We start from the raw sequence: 11,468 nt of genomic DNA on the forward strand, positions 1-11,468 counted from the left end.
TGGTGTGCTGGGAGCATCCCATCCCCGGCACCAAGAACCAAACGCATAATAAAAAAATAGAACCTTCACTGCAATTGTCTGATCTATATTTATTTCATAACATGCAGAATTAATAAGATACCGGGTTTAAAGCTACCATGGCAACCGAATGCAGAAAGGCTTGTCCCAGGAAATAGATGAATTCATAAATAACCCCGAAGTGCTGATATCAACAGTCGCAGGACCCTCCTGCAATGCTAATGTGACGCCCGTGCCCCCTGCGGCCTGTGTCCAGAGCATCCTGGGCGTCTGGGGTGAGGGATGCTCGTGGCTTCCACCACAAGCATCATTCCAGGGCCAACAGACTGGCTGCCCTTACCTGGACCCTGGTATGTGATGGCCAAGTCCTCAAGGCTGGGCAAATCGGAGCCCCTGCCAAGCTCTGATCCCTGTGGGGACCAGCTCTGCAGATAAATGGCCATCGGGAGGTTATGGGGGTGGGTACAGCAAGCCACCCGATCGCCCTATAGTTCTGACAGCCAGGTGGGGGCCTCTGGTCCTGCCTCTGTAGGCATCAAGGCAATTCACGGGAGAAGGCATCTGTTCATTCATGCAATCAGGCGTTCCTTTGACAAATGTCTCCTGGCCACCAAGCTTGTGGGCACACAGCAGGCGGGCTGGGCAGGGGAGAAGCCTCCAGACGCTCAAGCAACTGACCCTGCCTCACTGGCCGACTGCAGGAAATGCTGGGGCCACTTCGAGGCTGTCTGCTCCACACGGGGTGACAACCCTGCTGGACATTCCCTGAGCACTTGTCTGAGAGCTGGTCACATGCTGCCTGTGCCATGTGGCTCTCCATGACCTTCATGTTCCACAACAGAACAGCTCCCCCATGGCCACGATTGTGCCAAGGGGCGTGAGTAGCCAGCAGGGGTCACGACAGCTGCCCGTCTGGCTGCCCACAGGATGGAGCTAAGCCACGTTTCCAGGTGTGTGACCCTGGCCTCGAGTCAGTCCTCAGCCCGTCCTGAGGGTGAGTGCCCCTATCCCAGGATCCTGTCTCCTGTCTGAGCAGTGTGAACCCCTGTCCCTGCCTGGCCAGAATCCCAAGAAAGAATCCAATAGAATCAGCGGAAATCCCGGGGCAGGGGTGAAGGAGGCATGAGGCGAGCCCGGGATTCCTAGGGCAGGGAAACTATAGTATAGAGCACTGTGAGGGTGGGTGCTGTCATTATGTACCTGCTCAAAGCCACGCCATGCACACCTCCAAGAGGGGCGCCTAATGTATGCTGAGGACTCTGAGGAATGATGATTTTGCTATGAACCTGAAACTGCTTTAAACAATGAAGTCTAGGCTGGGCGCGGTGGCTCACACCTGTAATCCCAGCACTCTGGGAGGCCGAAGTAGGTGGATCACTTGAGGTCAGTAGTTCGAGACCAGCCTGGCCAACATGGTAAAAACCCATCTCTACTAAAAATACAAAAACTAGCCAGGTGTGGTGGCCCACGCCTGTAGTCCCAGCTACTTGGGAGGCTAAGGCAGGAGAATGGCTTGAACCTGGGAGGAAGAGGTTGCAGTGAGCCGAGATCGTGCCATTGAACTCCAGTCTGGGTGACAGAGTGAGACTCCACTTCAAAAAAAAAAAAAAGAAGAAGAAGAAGTCTATATTTAGTTTTTCTCTTTTTTCTTTGATTTTTTTTTGAGACAAAGTCTCACTCTGTCACTGTCGGAGTGCCATGGTGCAGTGGCCTGATCACGGCTTACTGCAGCCTCCACCTCCTGGGCTTCAGTAAGCCTCCTGCCTCAGCTTCCCAAGAAGCTAGGACTACAAGTGTACACCACCATGCCTAATTTTAAAAAAAGAAATCTTTTTGTAGAGACAAGGGTCTCACCATGTTGCCCAGGCTGGTCTCAAACTCCTGCCCTCAAGTAATCCTCACGTCTTGGCTTCCCAAAGGGCTGGTATTATGGATGTGAGCCACGCCCGGCCCATTATCACACAAACGCTTTTACAGGACCAACTCCTTTCTGAACTGTCCCTCCCTGTCCCCTAGACCTCACAGAACCATCTTTCCAGAAACCCCAGAGCATCATCAGCCATTGCTGGCCCGCCAACCTGCCTCCTGTCTGAAGCTGTCTGTGTCCGGAAGAGCCATTCAGCCAACGGGTGTCTGTTTTACACCCAAGTTGCTGAATGGGGTGGCTGGGGACACAGGAGGGTGGTGGAGGAGCTGCCTGCCAGGGGGAAGGTTGGGGAGATGTCCAGGCTGTGTTCAAGCTTCAGTTCTAACGCCCCCTGGAAGAGGACGCGGTGAGCCAGTCCCAGGGCTGTGGGACTCCTGTCCACACCTATCCTTAGCAGCTCAGACCACCCAGAGGGAGACAATGGCGCCAGCAGGGCCAGCGGCCAGGGGGTCACTGTGCAGTGTAGGGCACCCTTGAAAGGCCAAGCCCTTTCTCTTGCGACCACTGACTGGCCTGACAAGCCGCATTAACCGCTGCCTCCCCGAGGGCTCGGTCTGTGCCCCGCACGCAGCCTGTCAGCTCTGAGACAGATCACTTGCTCCCCACGGCCTCACTGCCAGCCCGGAAGGAGACTGTGGAACATCCCGGTGGAACCAGGACCCTGTGCTGTCTCCACGGGAGGCGTCCGGTGCCAGCCTGGCTCACCTGAGCCCCGGTGCACAGCAGGGCTTCGCACCAACCCCATGCCCCGTGTGCTCTTGCCTGAGAAGTGGGGTCTCCCTTTCTGTCTCTGTCTCTCTTCCCCCATCTCTGTCTCTGTTCCTCTCCCTCTCTCCCTGTCTCCTTCCCTCTCTCCCGTCCCTCCCTTTCTATCTCTCTCTCCCTCTCTCTCTCTCCCCCGTCTCTCTCTCTCTCTCTCTCTGCCTGTCTCCTGCTCTCTCTCTGTCTCTCTCCCTCCTTCTCTCTGTCTCTCCCTCTCTCTCTCTCCCCCGTCTCTATGTCTCTCTCTCTCTCTCTCTCCCGTCTCTCCCTCTCTACCTGTCTCTCGCTCTCTCTGTCTCTCTCCCCCCTCCTATCTCTCTCTCCCTCTCTCTCTCTCCCCTGTCTCTCTGTCTCTCTCTCTCTCTCCCATCTCTCTCTCTCTGCCTGTCTCCCGCTCTCTCTCTGTCTCTCTCCCTCCTTCTCTCTGTCTCTCTCTCCCTCTCTCTCTGTCTCTGTTTCTCCCCGCCCCACCGCTGCTGATTGCTGGGTGACCCTCTGGAGGGGGCGCCGAGCGCACACACGCCCCTGGCTTGGGTCCCCCACCCCCCGCCTGTGCTTCTGCAAGAAAAGTCGGCGCCCGGGCGGCGGGGCCGCTCTTCCCCTATCAGGAGGAAGGAAAGGGGCACAGGGGTCCCGGCGCGGGGCTGGGGGCGGCGCTGCAAGGCGGTCTCCCCTCCCCGAGCAAGCGGGGGTCCCGGAGCCGCGGGAAGGACAACGCCGCCCCCTGGCGCTGGCGACCGCCGCTGCAGCTCCTCGGACCAGCTCGGAGCCAGCGTGGTGGCTGCGCGGCTGCGGGACGGGGCGGGCAGGAGTTGGGGGGCGGGCTCGGGGGCGGAGCGGGGTAGGGGTAGGCCCGGGTTGGTGGAGTATCGGGTGCGGGGGCGGGACAGGCTCGGGGTTGCGGGGCTGGGCAGCTGCAGGGGCCTGGCGGGAGCTGGGGGCGGGCTTGGGGACGGGGCAAGCTTAGGGATAGGGGTGGGGACGGGGGCGGGGGCGAGGCCCAGGGGATAGGGGCGGAGCAGGCTGGGGTTGGAGGGGTACCGGGTAGGGGCGGGGCAGGCTCCGGGGCCCGAGGGACCTTGCGCACTGGGCCTTTGGGGCGGCACTGGCACAGCGTCCCGCCTGGGGCTGCCCACGGCCCCCACATCCCTATGTCCTCCACCCCTGCACCCCAGGGACACCACGAACAGGCGGTGCGAGCTCCCGGGCTCCGCGCTCTGCAGCGCCCCTGTGCATGGGGCGGCCTCAGGAAGCCTGGGCTCCCGCAGCAGCGCCGGCCTCGGGCTGAGGTCCCCGAGCCAGGGCTCCACTTCCCGCTCAGCGGACCGCAGGAGTAAACTGAGGCACAGAGAGAGCCGGGTTCGCCGGGGTGCAGGAGCCGCACAGGGAGGATAGAGACTCAGTCAGACCTGGTGTGGGGGATCCAGCCGAGCCACGGACCCCAGCGAGGCCAGGCGCTGGGCGCGGGCCGGGAGCGCCCCCTGCTGGCCGCGTGGCGGCCGTTCCCCCCTCTCCCCCCCGCCCCCGCCCAGGGCTCAGTCTACCCTGCAGCCTGTCTGGGCCACCCGCATTCACCTCCGAAACCCAACACTTCATACCCATGGTCTCGGTGCCACATCCAGGCACCACCCCATGCTCCCCTCCCCCCACACCCAAGTGTGGCGCTTCCCAAACCCCTGCCTAGAAAGCCACTAGCCCTGCCCGAGGTTTGCTCTCATGTAGGCCCCTGGCCTACACCCCAGGTTGCAGGGGGAGCTCTCTCCTGGGACCGCCCTCCGCCCTCTACCCTCCTGATCCCTGTTTGGCCTCCTCGTAGACCCCCACCTGCCCCATTCCCTACTTGAGCACTCCTAGAGGTAGGTCCAGCCTGGCCTTGGTGTCCGGGACTGCTGCCAGGACAGAGGACAGAGCAATCAGATGCAAGGACCTGCCCCAGGACAACCGAGACAGCACGGCTGCCAAGAACCTTTTGTCAGAGATGCCTGGAGAGCGTTTCTCTCATTCCAACCAGGTCAGCCCTGCCTGAATAAGTTGTGTGATGCAGCGGGTGACAGGTGTGCAGACAGCCCCTCCTTCTCCAGGGCCGGTTCTGGGACAGGCACTGGGGTGAGTCTGGCCTGCAATCAGGAAGGCTTCCTGGAAGAGGAGGCCTTGAGCTGAATTTTGAAGGATATGAAAGGAAAAGTTTGCCAGGGGATGCGAGACTGCCAAGAAGGGGGGGGCACATGGGAAAAGGTTCAGGGGCATCGGGGGTGTGGCCCCTGGCCATGGGCAGCCTGGTGTCCTTGGGACCGGGTGGCCTCAGCCATGACTGGGCTGAGTTAGAGTCTCTAGATGCTCAGAAAGGAGCCCAGACTCCTGCCTGTGGGTCAGGCTTGCCTTTGAGAAGGTTCCCTCTGAGTGGGAGGCAACTGCAGGAGGACCTGTGGAAGCATCTGGAAGGATTGGGCCAGTGCTGTGGGGTGTGATGCGAGGAGGGGACAGATCATAGTTGGGAAGGTGTTGATGACACTGTAGGTACCTGAGCAGCCAAGCAGGGACGCCAGAGCCTCCCTGTCCGTCCCCCGAGGGAGAGCCACGCAGCTGTGCAAGTGGGTGAGGATGTCTGTGCTCTGCTGCGGAAGGGACTCCAGGCCTCAGGTACCTGATCACGGAGGCGTGGCGTGCTTCCGGCCTGAACGTAAGAGAGGCAGGATGAATAAGGACAAACCCTGTGATTCCGCTCAGGGCCCTCAGAGCCACAGAGACAAAGTCAAATGGAGGGTCCTGGGGCTGGGAAGGGATGGGAGTAAGTGTTTCATGGAGATAGAGCTTCAGTTTGGGAAGGTGGTGAGTTCTGGAGATGGAGGATGGTGATGGGCTGCAGGACCGTGAATGTGCTCAGTGACACGGAATCATGCACTTGGAAATGGTTAAGATGACAAATTTTGTTATGTGTCTTTTGCCACAATCAAAAAAAAAAAAAAAAAAGAAAAAGGGAATGTAAACATACATTCCTAATCACACAGCCAGGATGTGGTTTGATCTTCAATCATGGAAATGTCATATCAACTAAAAAGTTACATTTAAAAAATGGTAGGCCAGGCGCGGTGGCTCACGCCTGTAATCCCAGCACTTTGGAAGGCCGAGGCGGGCGGATCACAAGGTCAGGAGATCGAGACCACGGTGAAACCCCGTCTCTACTAAAAATACAAAAAATTAGCCGGGCGCGGTGGCGGGCGCCTGTAGTCCCAGCTACTCAGGAGGCTGAGGCAGGAGAATGGCGTAAACCCAGGAGGCGGAGCTTGCAGTGAGCCGAGATCGCGCCACTGCACTCCAGCCTGGGCGACAGAGCGAGACTCTGTCTCAAAAAAAAAAAAAAAAAAAAAATGGTAATGGTGCCGGGCACGGTGACTCATGCCTGTAATCCCAGCACTTTGGGAGGCCAAGGTGGGTGGATCACCTGAGGTCAGGAGTTTGAGACCAGCCTGGCCAATGTGGTGAAACCCCATCTCTACTAAAAATACAAAAATTAGCTGGGCGTGGTGGCACATGCCTGTAATCTCAGGTACTGGGGAGGCTGAGGCAGAAGAATCACTTGAACCCGAATGGCAGAGGTTGCAGTGAGCCAAGATCATGTCACTGTATTCCAGTCTGGGCAACAAGAGCGAAACTCTGTCTGACCAAAAAAGAAAAAAAAACAGGTAATGACAGCAAGATTGGCCAACAGGAGTGACAGTGAGGAGGAGAGTCTAGGACGCCCCTCGTTCCCAGCCCGGGGGTGAGTGGTCTCTAGAGCCCCAGATGCCTGAGCAGGATGGGAGGGTGTTTCTGGTGAGAGCACCACGGCCTTAGAAGCGCTGGGAATGGCCTGTCATTCTGCCAACAGCTCAGGGGTCCGTCAGTGGTGGCCCTGCTTGGTCCACTGTGAGTGGCCCAACCTGGACACTGTCACCCGGGCGGTCCCGGGGGCCCCAAAGGCAGGCGTGGGGATGCATCCCCGGCCTCTGTTTGTCCCAGAGCTTGTCCTGCGTAGACCTGCTCTCCCGGCACAGCGTGTATTTATTTCCATTCTCTTCTAACAGAAGCTGCCCGGCGATGCTGGAATTGGGAGTTGGGATGAAAATAGCTTTTGCTGTCACCTTCCAGCCCTTCTCACTTTACCCACCCTCTACCTGGGCTCCCTGTCTGTCACTTTTGATATCCTTTTTTTCTCTTTTTCTTGTGGTAAAATACACATAATTCGCCATCTTACCTTTTTTTTTTTTTTTTTTTTTGAGATGGAGTCTCGCTCTGTCGCCCAGGCTGGAGTGCAGTGGCGCGATCTCGGCTCACTGCAAGCTCCGCCTCCCGGGTTTCTGCCATTCTCCTGCCTCAGCCTCCTGAGTAGCTGGGACTACAGGCACCCGCCACCCCGCCTGGCTAATTTTTTTGGACTTTTAGTAGAGACGGGGTTTCACCGTGGTCTCGATCTCCTGACCTCGTGATCCGCCCGTCTCGGCCTCCCAAAGTGCTGGGATTACAGGCGTGAGCCACCGCGCCCGGCCCATCTTACCATGTTTAAGCTCACAGTTCAGTGGCTCTGAGTGCATTCGCCTGACGGTACAGCCATCACCTCCCTCCATCCACAGAAGTCTCCATCTTCCCCACTGAAGCTCTGTCCCCATGGAACACTCACACCCCCACCCCAGCCCCTGGCACCCACCTTTCCCCTTCCAGCCTCTGGCCGTGAAGACTCACACCGGGGTTTGTCCTTTGGCTGCCTGCACCTGGCTGTGGCATGCCAGTGTCTCCCTTCCAGGGACGTCACCCTCCCAGCTTCCAGCCAGGTCACAGCTCAGCAGCTCCCCAGATGCTTCGGGCCTTCCCTTCCCGAGACAAACGCTCCTGAGCCCCTCAGCCCCCCAACTCCTCCCTGCGAGGGGCGCTCTCAGCTGCCTACGTTGTAAGTGGCTGATGCCAGGCCTGGTTCCCTTGGCAGGAAACAGCCTCGCTGCCTCTCAGAAGACCCCAGGGAGGGCGGGTGAGGGTGGCGATGGTGGGGCTCAGGCGGGGAGCCCCCAGCCCGGCCGGCCAGTGGGCAGCACAGAGCTTGCCAGGGCACGTGTCAGCAGCCTTAGAAAGTTCAGCCCCGTCGGCAGGTCCAACCAGAGGGCGGTATTTGAAATGTACGCGTGCACAGATTTATGTGCAGGGATGTTCATCACAGCAGCATTTATAATAACAAAACATTGGCACCAACTCACACACCCAATCGGAGAAGAAAGGCGAGGTGAATGATGGCACATCTGAACTCTGGAATACACCACAGCCACTGAACACGAGATTTATGAGGGGTACTCGGACTTGAAAAAATGTTCAGTCCATAAGGTCAAGCAGGGAAAAAGCAGAATGCAAGCCCATGTATGTCCCGTCACCCCTATTTTGAAATTCAATTAAAACAGGGCATTTAGCCAGATGGAGAGCAGGGGCCGTCAAACGTCCGAGGCTGGCCTGAAGCCCCATCTGTGCAGGGCCCCACAGAGATGCGTGCTGAGGGCTTCACGGAGGTCCACCAAGAGGTGGGGGGAAGGGGGCCTTGGAGGAATGAGGTGGGGTCCCAAGGTGGGTTCAGGCAGCAATCAGGGCCTTGGACTGCGCCAAAGTGATTCAGCTCACGGTCAGCTCAGAAAAGGCATGCACCAGCCTCCTCCTCCTCCCTCCCTCTCTCTGTCTCTGTCTTTGTCTCTCTCCATCTCTGTCTCTCTGTTTCTCCCTCCCTGTGTCCCTCCTTCCCTCTCTCTGTCTGTCTGTCTGTCTGTTTCTCTTTGTCTCTCTCTCTCCATTGTCTCTTCCTCATCCACTAGAATGACACAATAAACAGGTTTGGCTCTGGTTGAATTAGATTCACTAAATCTTACAAAAATACCCACAGAACTTTGGTTCCATTTTTAAGCACAAACACCTGCGTGGGTCTCGGGGTGTCGGTGCAGTTTGCCTGGGTTTGGGGTTTCTGCCGGATGAGGCGGCCTCCTGCAGTGGCCGAGTAAGCCTGGGGCGGAGCCGCGGATGCCCAAGAGGCTCCAAGCCCACAGTGCAGGCGCCACCTCCAGCCCATGGTGTCCAAGACAGGGCCCCTTCCCCCAGAAAAGGACATAATCCTGATTTAATCAGGAATCTTCGGTAGGCACAAGCAGGCTCTGAAGGGGCGATGTGGATGGAAACAGCCATGCTGAGCACATTTGGGTTCTCATTGTTCGGGAAAAGATACAGAGGGACCCAGGCTGAGGTTGGTGGAGCCAAGCAAAACTGGAGTGGAGCTTTTTCCAGACGGTGTTCCCTGGTCTGGCTGCTACAGGTGTGGGAAGGAGGCTGCCTCGGGCTGTTCCTAGACAGCAGTGAAGTCGAGCCCTGTGCCTGGCTGACGGAATCTACTTCCACGTCAGGGATTGACCGAAACAGCTCCCCAGCTGGAAAGAGAGCTGGTTCTCGGTCCCCACCTCGGAAGGCCTTCAGCTCCAGGCTTGGTGTCCCGCCCTGGCCCCCGTCGGGCTCGTGTTCACAGGAATTCATCATTTCCCAGCCTCTAGATTACTCTGAGGCTGATTAAATTAGCGAATGCAATCACAATCTGAAGCAAGTTAATTGAGAGAATTTATTTGGGTCTGACAGTTTTATGCATGTTTGATTAAGTATTATAAGGTTTGTTTTTGACTTTGCATAATTTAACTTTAAATCCTGCATGGGGGGGCCCATCAACCATTAATGACCAAAATAAACCTCTTGTAAGATGCTTCTTTTTATGATTTATTTCTGAATGCAATATCTTCCAGATTTTTTTGATGCTATTGCCAAAGTGACAAATATGTTTAAAGTAACATTTTGAGTCATCCCATTCACCCTGTAAATCTTCCAGAATGTATACAATTCATTAAAAGTTTTGAAAGAAGTACAAGTTAGCATTTATATTGCAACAAGTGACATATAAATGCGTATGTTTGTCTTCCAAGCGCGCCATAAAATGTATCCCCCCCGTGAGCGCCTCAGAGCCGTACAAATCGTCCACGCACTGGGGTAATGATAAACTTGGTCACAAATCTTCACTGCTGTCAACACAAAACTGTTCAATCAACAGGAATATGAGTTGTGTGTTTTGTGAAATTAGCACAGGAGAAAATACAGCCCAGGCCTGGGTCTAGGGACACTGTGGCCCTGGGAGGAGGGCCTGAACCCAGGGTGAGTGCTAACCTTGAATGCAGGCTTCCTAAGCCCACTTTGTAATCTGAATCTGGGTGTGATGAGGCCACTTGCATTAGGCGGCCAAGGGCCTGCTGCCCAGAGAAGACCAGGACCACCAAGAAGATGGACAAGCAGCACCATCCTCCCCATGCTAAGAGCGTGGGGTCTCTGTTCATGAGCCTAGCCAGTGCCCTGCATTCCAAGAACATCACTGCTTTCCAACGGTGGTGTTTATTAAGCACTTATTCTGCCCCAGCCTCAGCTAAGGGCTTCCCAGCATTAAATCTTCATTAATAGCCAAAAAGGATAAGCCCAGCTCATAGACATGCATGTTCAGGGATCTGAAGTCATTCACCCAACCGTGGACTCTCCTCTTGCAGCCTGGGATGGTGGGACAGGGACACTTCTGAAATCAAGCACATCTGTGATCCATGCCTCCCTGATGGCCCCTGACACCACTCACAAGGCCCCCAGATGCAGATCTGTGCCTGATGTCTTCTTCACCCCTGCATGGCACCAACAGGCTACTGGACACATGGTGCCAGGGCTGCCCCTGGGTGAGTTACATGCCTGTGGATGCCAGTGGGCCATGCAAGGCTGAGGCCTGTGGCCCTCCCAAGTCCTCAGGCCTCCATTTTTGAAAAGCCAGCACAAGCCAGGCACTTTAATCAGCCAGCCATCCAACCAACCAACCAACCAACCAACCAATCATCCAACCAATCAACCATCCATCTAACCAAACAACCAAACATACAACAAACCAACCAGCCAACCAACCAACCAACCAACCAACCAACCATCCAACCAACCAACCAACCAACCATCCAATCATCCAACCAACCAACCAACCAACCAACCATCCAGCCAACCAACCAACCAACCAACCAAACAACCAACCAACCATCCCACCAACCAACCAACCAAACAACCATCCAGCCAACCAACCAACCATCCAACCAACCAACCAACCATCCAATCATCCAACCAACCAACCAACCAACCATCCAGCCAACCAACCAACCAACCAACCAAACAACCAACCATCCAACCAACCAACAAACCATCCATCTAACCAAACAACCAACCATACAACAAACCAACCAGCCAACCAACCAACCATACAACCAACCAACCAACCATCCAACCAACCAACCAACCAACCATCCAACCAACCAAACAACCAACCAACCATCCAGCCAACCAACCAACCAACCATCCAACCATCCAACATACCAACAAACCAACCAACCAACCATCCAGCCAACCAACCAACCAACCATCCAGCCAACCAACCAACCAACCAACCAACCAACCATCCAGCCAACCAACCAACCAACCAACCAACCAACCAACCAACCAACCATCCAATCATCCAACCAACCATCCAACTATCCAACCAACCAACCATCCAACCAACCAACCAGTCATCTGACCAACCAATCATTCAACCAACTATCCAACCAACCAACCAAGCAAGTACACACTGGGCCCTACCGCCTGCCAGGTACCAGGAACTCAGGGAAACAGAGGAGTGCGCCTCCTTTCAGAGCTTGAGCTCCAGAGA

General features: G+C 56.1%; 1 long non-coding RNA gene across 1 annotated transcript; it reads left to right on the plus strand.

Annotated features, from left to right (window-relative positions):
* The first annotated feature begins 3,703 nt into the window (after positions 1-3,703).
* Positions 3,704-9,615, plus strand: LOC114672690 (uncharacterized). The gene is made up of 2 exons (XR_013405301.1): positions 3,704-5,347; positions 9,024-9,615. It is a non-coding gene; the product is annotated as an uncharacterized LOC114672690 (long non-coding RNA).
* The last annotated feature ends 1,853 nt before the right edge of the window (positions 9,616-11,468 follow it).

The sequence above is a fragment of the Macaca mulatta genome, chromosome 15, assembly GCF_049350105.2.
Source record: "Macaca mulatta isolate MMU2019108-1 chromosome 15, T2T-MMU8v2.0, whole genome shotgun sequence".
Lineage (NCBI taxonomy): Eukaryota > Metazoa > Chordata > Mammalia > Primates > Cercopithecidae > Macaca > Macaca mulatta.